Source organism: Chiloscyllium plagiosum, unplaced genomic scaffold, assembly GCF_037043375.1.
Source record: "Chiloscyllium plagiosum isolate Xiang-an unplaced genomic scaffold, Cpla_swu_hap1 HiC_scaffold_38, whole genome shotgun sequence".
NCBI classification, from domain to species: Eukaryota; Metazoa; Chordata; class Chondrichthyes; order Orectolobiformes; family Hemiscylliidae; genus Chiloscyllium; species Chiloscyllium plagiosum.
Genome location: NW_028270176.1, coordinates 21458380 through 21470291, shown reverse-complemented (window position 1 = coordinate 21470291; position 11912 = coordinate 21458380).

The window sequence follows — 11912 nt, the reverse complement described above, 5'->3', positions numbered from 1 at the left end:
AGAGATGGGACTGAGAGACACCAGTCAGTGTACAGGTATCTCCTGAGAGAGAGAGAGGGGACTGAGAGACACCAGTCAGTGTACAGAATATCTCCCTGAGAGAGTGAGAGGAGAGAGGGACGAACCCAGTCAGTGTACAGATATCTCCCTGAGAGAGAGAGGGGGACTGAGAGACACCAGTCAGTGTACAGGTATCTCCTGAGAGAGAGAGGGGACTGAGAGACACCAGTCAGTGTACAGATATCTCCCTGAGAGAGGGGACTGAGAGACACCAGTCAGTGTACAGATATCTCCCTGAGAGAGGGGACTGAGAGACACCAGTCAGTGTACAGACAACTCCCTGAGAGAGTGGAATGAGAGACACAGTCAGTGTACAGATATCTCCCTGAGGAGAGGGGACTGAGAGACACCCAGTCAGTGTACAGATATCTCGCTGAGAGAGAGAGGGGACTGAGAGACACCAGTCAGTTACAGACATCTCCTGAGAGAGTGGAATGAGAGACACCAGTCAGTATACAGATATCTCCCTGAGGGAGGGGACTGAGAGACACCAGTCACTGTACAGATATCTCCTGAGAGAGAGGGGGTCTGAGAGACACCAGTCAGTGTACAGATATCTCCCTGAGAGAGATACAGGGGACTGAGAGACACCAGTCAGTGTACAGATATCTCCCTGAGAGAGAGGGGTCTGGGAGACACCAGTCAGTGTACAGATATCTCCCTGAGAGAGAGAGAGGGGACTGAGAGGACACCAGTCAGTGTACAGATATCTCCCTGAGAGAGAGGGGGGACTGAGAGACACCAGTCAGTGTACAGATATCTCCCTGAGAGAGAGGGGGACTGAGGGACTCCATGCAGCTGTACAGATATCTCCCTGAGAGAGAGAGGGGGACTGAGAACACCAGTCAGTGTACAGATATCTCACTGAGAGAGTGGGGGACTGAGAGTCACCCAGTCAGTGTACAGATATCTCCCTGAGAGAGAGGGGGACTGAGGACACAGTCAGTGTACAGTTATCTCCCTGAGAGAGATGGGGACTGAGAGACACCAGTCAGTGTACAGATATCTCCCTGAGAGAGATGGGACTGAGAGACACCAGTCAGTGTACAGATATCACCCTGAGAGAGGGGACTGAGAGACACCAGTCAGTGTACAGATATCTCCCTGAGAGAGAGAGAGAGAGAGAGGACTGAGAGACACCAGTCAGTGTACAGATATCTCCCTGAGAGAGAGAGAGAGGGGACTGAGAGACACCAGTCAGTGTACAGATATCTCCCTGAGAGAGAGGGGTCTGAGGAGACACCAGTCAGTGTACAGATATCTCCCTGAGAGAGATACAGGGGACTGAGAGACACCAGTCAGTGTACAGATATCTCCCTGAGAGAGAGGGGTCTGAGAGACACCAGTCAGTGTACAGATATCTCCCTGAGAGAGGGAGAGGGGACTGAGAGACACCAGTCAGTGTACAGATATCTCCCTGAGAGAGAGGGGGGACTGAGAGACACCAGTCAGTGTACAGATATCTCCCTGAGAGAGAGGGGGGACTGAGGGACTCCATGCACTGTACATATATCTCCCTGAGAGAGAGGGGGGACTGAGAAACACCAGTCAGTGTACAGATATCTCCCTGAGAGAGTGAGGGGACTGAGAGTCCCCCGTCAGTGTACAGATATCTCCCTGAGAGAGAGGGGGGACTGAGGGACACCAGTCAGTGTACAGTTATCTCCCTGAGAGAGATGGGGGACTGAGAGACACCAGTCAGTGTACAGATATCTCCCTGAGAGAGATGGGACTGAGAGACACCAGTCAGTGTACAGATATCACCCTGAAAGAGGGGACTGAGAGACACCAGTCAGTGTACAGATATCTCCCTGAGAGAGAGAGAGAGAGAGAGGACTGAGAGACACCAGTCAGTGTACAGATATCTCCCTGAGAGAGAGGGGGGACTGAGAGACACCAGTCAGTGTACAGATATCTCCCTGAGAGAGAGAGAGAGGGGACTGAGAGACACCAGTCAGTGCACAGATATCTCCCTGAGAGAGAGAGAGGGGACTGAGAGACACCAGTCAGTGTGCACATATCTCCCTGAGACTGGGGACTGAGAGACACCAGTCAGTGTACAGATATCTCCCTGAGAGAGAGAGACAGAGAGAGAGGACTGAGAGACACCAGTCACTGTACAGATATCTCCCTGAGAGAGAGGCGGGACTGAGAGTCACCAGTCAGTGCACAGATATCTCCCTGAGAGGGAGAGGGGACTGAGAGACACCAGTCAGTGTACAGATATCTCCCTGAGAGAGAGAGGGGACTGAGAGACACCAGTCAGTGTACAGATATCTCCCTGAGAGAGAGAGAGGGGACTGAGGGACACCAGTCAGTGTGCACATATCTCCCTGAGCCTGGGGACTGAGAGACACCAGTCAGTGTACAGATATCTCCCTGAGAGAGAGAGGGGACTGAGAGACACCAGTCAGTGTACAGATATCTCCCTGAGAGTGAGGGGACTGAGAGACACCAGTCAGTGTACAGATATCTCCCTGAGAGTGAGACAGGGGACTGAGAGACACCAGTCAGTGTGCACATATCTCCCTGAGACTGGGGACTGAGAGACACCAGTCACTGTACAGATATCTCTCTGAGAGAGAGAGGGGACTGAGAGACACCAGTCAGTGTACAGATATCTCCCTGAGAGAGAGGGGACTGAGGGACACCAGTCAGTGTACAGATATCTCTCTGAGAGAGAGAGAGGGAACTGAGAGACACCAGTCAGTGTACAGATATCTCCCTGAGAGAGTGGAATGAGAGACACCAGTCAGTATACAGATATCTCCCTGAGAGAGGGGACAAAGAGACACCAGTCAGTGTACAGATATCCCCCTGAGAGAGAGAGAGAGGACTGAGAGACACCAGTCAGTGTACAGATATCTCCCTGACAGAGAGTGAGGGGACTGAGAGACACCAGTCAGTGTACAGATATCTCCCTGAGAGAGAGAGGGGACTGAGAGACACCAGTCAGTGTACAGATATCTCCCTGAGAGAGAGAGAGAGAGAGGGGACTGAGAGACACCAGTCAGTGTGCAGATATCTCCCTGAGACTGGGGACTGAGAGACATCAGTTAGTGTACAGATATCTCCCAGAGAGAGGGGACTGAGAGACACCAGTCAGTGCGCAGATATCTCCCTGAGAGACAGTGGACTGAGAGACACCAGTCAGTGCACAGATATCTCCCTGAGAGAGAGAGAGGGGACTGAGAGACACCAGTCAGTGTACAGATATCTCCCTGAGAGAGAGAGAGGGGACTGAGAGACACCAGTCAGTGTACAGATATCTTCCTGAGAGAAGGGACTGAGAGACACCAGTCAGTGTACAGATATCTCCCTGAGAGAGTGGAATGAGAGACACCAGTCAGTATACAGATATCTCCCTGAGAGAGGGGACTAAGAGACACCAGTCAGTGTACAGATATCTCCCTGAGAGAGAGAGAGAGAGGACTGAGAGACACCAGTCAGTGTACAGATATCTCCCTGAGAGAGAGAGGGGACTGAGACACACCAGTCAGTGTACAGTTATCTCCCTGAGAGAGAGAGAGAGGGGACTGAGAGACACCAGTCAGTGTACAGATATCTGCCTGGGAGAGAGAGGAGACTGAGAGACACCAGTCAGTGTACAGATATCTCCCTGAGAGAGAGAGGGGTGACTGTGAGACACCATTCAGTATACAAATATCTCCCCGACAGAGAGAGAGAGAGCGGACTGAGAGACACCAGTCAGTTTACAAATATCTCCCTGAGAGAGAGAGTTAGAGGGGGGACTGAGACACCAGTCAGTGTACAGATATCTCCCTGATAGAGGGGACTGAGAGACACCAGTCAGTGTACAGATATCTCCCTGAGAGAGGGGACGGAGAGACACCAGTCAGTGTACAGATATCTCCCTGAGAGAGAGGGGACTGAGAGACACCAGTCAGTGTACAGATATCTCCCTGAGAGAGAGAGAGAGAGGACTGAGAGACACCAGTCAGTGTACAGATATCTCCCTGACAGAGAGTGAGGGGACTGAGAGACACCAGTCAATGTACAGATATCTCCCTGAGAGAGAGGGGGGGACTGAGGGACACCAGTCAGTGTACAGGTATCTCCCTGAGAGAGAGGGGGGACTGAGAGACACCAGTCAGTGTACAGATATCTCCCTGAGAGAGAGAGAGAGGGGACTGAGAGACACCAGTCAGTGCACAGATATCTCCCTGAGAGAGAGAGAGGGGACTGAGAGACACCAGTCAGTGTGCACATATCTCCCTGAGACTGGGGACTGAGAGACACCAGTCAGTGTACAGATATCTCCCTGAGAGAGAGAGACAGAGAGAGAGGACTGAGAGACACCAGTCACTGTACAGATATCTCCCTGAGAGAGAGGGGGGACTGAGAGTCACCAGTCAGTGCACAGATATCTCCCTGAGAGGGAGAGGGGACTGAGAGACACCAGTCAGTGTACAGATATCTCCCTGAGAGAGAGAGGGGACTGAGAGACACCAGTCAGTGTACAGATATCTCCCTGAGAGAGAGAGAGGGGACTGAGGGACACCAGTCAGTGTGCACATATCTCCCTGAGCCTGGGGACTGAGAGACACCAGTCAGTGTACAGATATCTCCCTGAGAGAGAGAGGGGACTGAGAGACACCAGTCAGTGTACAGATATCTCCCTGAGAGTGAGGGGACTGAGAGACACCAGTCAGTGTACAGATATCTCCCTGAGAGAGAGAGGGGGGACTGAGAGACACCAGTCAGTGTGCACATATCTCCCTGAGACTGGGGACTGAGAGACACCAGTCAGTGTACAGATATCTCCCTGAGAGAGAGAGACAGAGAGAGAGGACTGAGAGACACCAGTCACTGTACAGATATCTCCCTGAGAGAGAGGGGGGACTGAGAGTCACCAGTCAGTGCACAGATATCTCCCTGGGAGGGAGAGGGGACTGAGAGACACCAGTCAGTGTACAGATATCTCCCTGAGAGAGAGAGGGGACTGAGAGACACCAGTCAGTGTACAGATATCTCCCTGAGAGAGAGAGAGGGGACTGAGGGACACCAGTCAGTGTGCACATATCTCCCTGAGCCTGGGGACTGAGAGACACCAGTCAGTGTACAGATATCTCCCTGAGAGAGAGAAGGGACTGAGAGACACCAGTCAGTGTACAGATATCTCCCTGAGAGTGAGGGGACTGAGAGACACCAGTCAGTGTACAGATATCTCCCTGAGAGTGAGACAGGGGACTGAGAGACACCAGTAAATGTGCACATATCTCCCTGAGACTGGGGACTGAGAGACACCAGTCAGTGTACAGATATCTCCCTGAGAGAGGGGACTGAGAGACACCAGTCAGTGTACAGACAACTCCCTGAGAGAGTGGAATGAGAGACACCAGTCAGTGTACAGATATCTCCCTGAGGGAGGGGACTGAGAGACACCAGTCAGTGTACAGATATCTCGCTGAGAGAGAGAGGGGACTGAGAGACACCAGTCAGTATACAGACATCTCCCTGAGAGAGTGGAATGAGAGACACCAGTCAGTATACAGATATCTCCCTGAGGGAGGGGACAGAGAGACACCAGTCACTGTACAGATATCTCCCTGAGAGAGAGGGGTCTGAGAGACACCAGTCAGTGTACAGATATCTCCCTGAGAGAGATACAGGGGACTGAGAGACACCAGTCAGTGTACAGATATCTCCCTGAGAGAGAGGGGTCTGAGAGACACCAGTCAGTGTACAGATATCTCCCTGAGAGAGAGAGAGGGGACTGAGAGACACCAGTCAGTGTACAGATATCTCCCTGAGAGAGAGGGGGGACTGAGAGACACCAGTCAGTGTACAGATATCTCCCTGAGAGAGAGGGGGGACTGAGGGACTCCATGCACTGTACAGATATCTCCCTGAGAGAGAGGGGGGACTGAGAAACACCAGTCAGTGTACAGATATCTCCCTGAGAGAGTGGGGGGACTGAGAGTCCCCCGTCAGTGTACAGATATCTCCCTGAGAGAGAGGGGGGACTGAGGGACACCAGTCAGTGTACAGTTATCTCCCTGAGAGAGATGGGGGACTGAGAGACACCAGTCAGTGTACAGATATCTCCCTGAGAGAGATGGGACTGAGAGACACCAGTCAGTGTACAGATATCACCCTGAGAGAGGGGACTGAGAGACACCAGTCAGTGTACAGATATCTCCCTGAGAGAGAGAGAGAGAGAGAGGACTGAGAGACACCAGTCAGTGTACAGATATCTCCCTGAGAGAGAGAGAGAGGGGACTGAGAGACACCAGTCAGTGTACAGATATCTCCCTGAGAGAGAGGGGTCTGAGGAGACACCAGTCAGTGTACAGATATCTCCCTGAGAGAGATACAGGGGACTGAGAGACACCAGTCAGTGTACAGATATCTCCCTGAGAGAGAGGGGTCTGAGAGACACCAGTCAGTGTACAGATATCTCCCTGAGAGAGGGAGAGGGGACTGAGAGACACCAGTCAGTGTACAGATATCTCCCTGAGAGAGAGGGGGGACTGAGAGACACCAGTCAGTGTACAGATATCTCCCTGAGAGAGAGGGGGGACTGAGGGACTCCATGCACTGTACATATATCTCCCTGAGAGAGAGGGGGGACTGAGAAACACCAGTCAGTGTACAGATATCTCCCTGAGAGAGTGAGGGGACTGAGAGTCCCCCGTCAGTGTACAGATATCTCCCTGAGAGAGAGGGGGGACTGAGGGACACCAGTCAGTGTACAGTTATCTCCCTGAGAGAGATGGGGGACTGAGAGACACCAGTCAGTGTACAGATATCTCCCTGAGAGAGATGGGACTGAGAGACACCAGTCAGTGTACAGATATCACCCTGAAAGAGAGAGAGAGAGAGAGGACTGAGAGACACCAGTCAGTGTACAGATATCTCCCTGAGAGAGAGGGGGGACTGAGAGACACCAGTCAGTGTACAGATATCTCCCTGAGAGAGAGAGAGAGGGGACTGAGAGACACCAGTCAGTGCACAGATATCTCCCTGAGAGAGAGAGAGGGGACTGAGAGACACCAGTCAGTGTGCACATATCTCCCTGAGACTGGGGACTGAGAGACACCAGTCAGTGTACAGATATCTCCCTGAGAGAGAGAGACAGAGAGAGAGGACTGAGAGACACCAGTCACTGTACAGATATCTCCCTGAGAGAGAGGCGGGACTGAGAGTCACCAGTCAGTGCACAGATATCTCCCTGAGAGGGAGAGGGGACTGAGAGACACCAGTCAGTGTACAGATATCTCCCTGAGAGAGAGAGGGGACTGAGAGACACCAGTCAGTGTACAGATATCTCCCTGAGAGAGAGAGAGGGGACTGAGGGACACCAGTCAGTGTGCACATATCTCCCTGAGCCTGGGGACTGAGAGACACCAGTCAGTGTACAGATATCTCCCTGAGAGAGAGAGGGGACTGAGAGACACCAGTCAGTGTACAGATATCTCCCTGAGAGTGAGGGGACTGAGAGACACCAGTCAGTGTACAGATATCTCCCTGAGAGTGAGACAGGGGACTGAGAGACACCAGTCAGTGTGCACATATCTCCCTGAGACTGGGGACTGAGAGACACCAGTCACTGTACAGATATCTCTCTGAGAGAGAGAGGGGACTGAGAGACACCAGTCAGTGTACAGATATCTCCCTGAGAGAGAGGGGACTGAGGGACACCAGTCAGTGTACAGATATCTCTCTGAGAGAGAGAGAGGGAACTGAGAGACACCAGTCAGTGTACAGATATCTCCCTGAGAGAGTGGAATGAGAGACACCAGTCAGTATACAGATATCTCCCTGAGAGAGGGGACAAAGAGACACCAGTCAGTGTACAGATATCCCCCTGAGAGAGAGAGAGAGGACTGAGAGACACCAGTCAGTGTACAGATATCTCCCTGACAGAGAGTGAGGGGACTGAGAGACACCAGTCAGTGTACAGATATCTCCCTGAGAGAGAGAGGGGACTGAGAGACACCAGTCAGTGTACAGATATCTCCCTGAGAGAGAGAGAGAGAGGGGACTGAGAGACACCAGTCAGTGTGCAGATATCTCCCTGAGACTGGGGACTGAGAGACATCAGTTAGTGTACAGATATCTCCCAGAGAGAGGGGACTGAGAGACACCAGTCAGTGCGCAGATATCTCCCTGAGAGACAGTGGACTGAGAGACACCAGTCAGTGCACAGATATCTCCCTGAGAGAGAGAGAGGGGACTGAGAGACACCAGTCAGTGTACAGATATCTCCCTGAGAGAGAGAGAGGGGACTGAGAGACACCAGTCAGTGTACAGATATCTTCCTGAGAGAAGGGACTGAGAGACACCAGTCAGTGTACAGATATCTCCCTGAGAGAGTGGAATGAGAGACACCAGTCAGTATACAGATATCTCCCTGAGAGAGGGGACTAAGAGACACCAGTCAGTGTACAGATATCTCCCTGAGAGAGAGAGAGAGAGGACTGAGAGACACCAGTCAGTGTACAGATATCTCCCTGAGAGAGAGAGGGGACTGAGACACACCAGTCAGTGTACAGTTATCTCCCTGAGAGAGAGAGAGAGGGGACTGAGAGACACCAGTCAGTGTACAGATATCTGCCTGGGAGAGAGAGGAGACTGAGAGACACCAGTCAGTGTACAGATATCTCCCTGAGAGAGAGAGGGGTGACTGTGAGACACCATTCAGTATACAAATATCTCCCCGACAGAGAGAGAGAGAGCGGACTGAGAGACACCAGTCAGTTTACAAATATCTCCCTGAGAGAGAGAGTTAGAGGGGGGACTGAGACACCAGTCAGTGTACAGATATCTCCCTGATAGAGGGGACTGAGAGACACCAGTCAGTGTACAGATATCTCCCTGAGAGAGGGGACGGAGAGACACCAGTCAGTGTACAGATATCTCCCTGAGAGAGAGGGGACTGAGAGACACCAGTCAGTGTACAGATATCTCCCTGAGAGAGAGAGAGAGAGGACTGAGAGACACCAGTCAGTGTACAGATATCTCCCTGACAGAGAGTGAGGGGACTGAGAGACACCAGTCAATGTACAGATATCTCCCTGAGAGAGAGGGGGGGACTGAGGGACACCAGTCAGTGTACAGGTATCTCCCTGAGAGAGAGGGGGGACTGAGAGACACCAGTCAGTGTACAGATATCTCCCTGAGAGAGAGAGAGAGGGGACTGAGAGACACCAGTCAGTGCACAGATATCTCCCTGAGAGAGAGAGAGGGGACTGAGAGACACCAGTCAGTGTGCACATATCTCCCTGAGACTGGGGACTGAGAGACACCAGTCAGTGTACAGATATCTCCCTGAGAGAGAGAGACAGAGAGAGAGGACTGAGAGACACCAGTCACTGTACAGATATCTCCCTGAGAGAGAGGGGGGACTGAGAGTCACCAGTCAGTGCACAGATATCTCCCTGAGAGGGAGAGGGGACTGAGAGACACCAGTCAGTGTACAGATATCTCCCTGAGAGAGAGAGGGGACTGAGAGACACCAGTCAGTGTACAGATATCTCCCTGAGAGAGAGAGAGGGGACTGAGGGACACCAGTCAGTGTGCACATATCTCCCTGAGCCTGGGGACTGAGAGACACCAGTCAGTGTACAGATATCTCCCTGAGAGAGAGAGGGGACTGAGAGACACCAGTCAGTGTACAGATATCTCCCTGAGAGTGAGGGGACTGAGAGACACCAGTCAGTGTACAGATATCTCCCTGAGAGAGAGAGGGGGGACTGAGAGACACCAGTCAGTGTGCACATATCTCCCTGAGACTGGGGACTGAGAGACACCAGTCAGTGTACAGATATCTCCCTGAGAGAGAGAGACAGAGAGAGAGGACTGAGAGACACCAGTCACTGTACAGATATCTCCCTGAGAGAGAGGGGGGACTGAGAGTCACCAGTCAGTGCACAGATATCTCCCTGGGAGGGAGAGGGGACTGAGAGACACCAGTCAGTGTACAGATATCTCCCTGAGAGAGAGAGGGGACTGAGAGACACCAGTCAGTGTACAGATATCTCCCTGAGAGAGAGAGAGGGGACTGAGGGACACCAGTCAGTGTGCACATATCTCCCTGAGCCTGGGGACTGAGAGACACCAGTCAGTGTACAGATATCTCCCTGAGAGAGAGAAGGGACTGAGAGACACCAGTCAGTGTACAGATATCTCCCTGAGAGTGAGGGGACTGAGAGACACCAGTCAGTGTACAGATATCTCCCTGAGAGTGAGACAGGGGACTGAGAGACACCAGTAAATGTGCACATATCTCCCTGAGACTGGGGACTGAGAGACACCAGTCAGTGTACAGATATCTCCCTGAGAGAGGGGACTGAGAGACACCAGTCAGTGTACAGACAACTCCCTGAGAGAGTGGAATGAGAGACACCAGTCAGTGTACAGATATCTCCCTGAGGGAGGGGACTGAGGGACACCAGTCAGTGTACAGATATCTCTCTGAGAGAGAGAGAGGGAACTGAGAGACACCAGTCAGTGTACAGATATCTCCCTGAGAGAGTGGAATGAGAGACACCAGTCAGTATACAGATATCTCCCTGAGAGAGGGGACAAAGAGACACCAGTCAGTGTACAGATATCCCCCTGAGAGAGAGAGAGAGGACTGAGAGACACCAGTCAGTGTACAGCTATCTCCCTGACAGAGAGTGAGGGGACTGAGAGACACCAGTCAGTGTACAGATATCTCCCTGAGAGAGAGAGAGAGGGGACTGAGAGACACCAGTCAGTGTACAGATATCTCCCTGAGAGAGAGAGAGAGAGGGGACTGAGAGACACCAGTCAGTGCGCAGATATCTCCCTGAGAGACAGTGGACTGACAGACACCAGTCAGTGCACAGATATCTCCCTGAGAGAGAGAGAGGGGACTGAGAGACACCAGTCAGTGTACAGATATCTCCCTGAGAGAGAGAGGGGACTGAGAGACACCAGTCAGTGTACAGATATCTCCCTGAGAGAGAGAGAGGGGACTGAGAGACACCAGTCAGTGTGCAGATATCTCCCTGAGACTGGGGACTGAGAGACATCAGTTAGTGTACAGATATCTCCCAGAGAGAGGGGACTGAGAGACACCAGTCAGTGCGCAGATATCTCCCTGAGAGACAGTGGACTGAGAGACACCAGTCAGTGCACAGATATCTCCCTGAGAGAGAGAGAGGGGACTGAGAGACACCAGTCAGTGTACAGATATCTCCCTGAGAGAGAGAGAGGGGACTGAGAGACACCAGTCAGTGTACAGATATCTTCCTGAGAGAAGGGACTGAGAGACACCAGTCAGTGTACAGATATCTCCCTGAGAGAGTGGAATGAGAGACACCAGTCAGTATACAGATATCTCCCTGAGAGAGGGGACTAAGAGACACCAGTCAGTGTACAGATATCTCCCTGAGAGAGAGAGAGAGGACTGAGAGACACCAGTCAGTGTACAGATATCTCCCTGAGAGAGAGAGGGGACTGAGACACACCAGTCAGTGTACAGTTATCTCCCTGAGAGAGAGAGAGAGGGGACTGAGAGACACCAGTCAGTGTACAGATATCTCCCTGGGAGAGAGAGGAGACTGAGAGACACCAGTCAGTGTACAGATATCTCCCTGAGAGAGAGAGGGGTGACTGTGAGAAACCATTCAGGATACAAATATCTCCCCGACAGACAGAGAGAGAGCGGACTGAGAGACACCAGTCAGTTTACAAATATCTCCCTGAGAGAGAGAGTTAGAGGGGGGACTGAGACACCAGTCAGTGTACAGATATCTCCCTGATAGAGGGGACTGAGAGACACCAGTCAGTGTACAGATATCTCCCTGAGAGAGGGGACGGAGAGACACCAGTCAGTGTACAGATATCTCCCTGAGAGA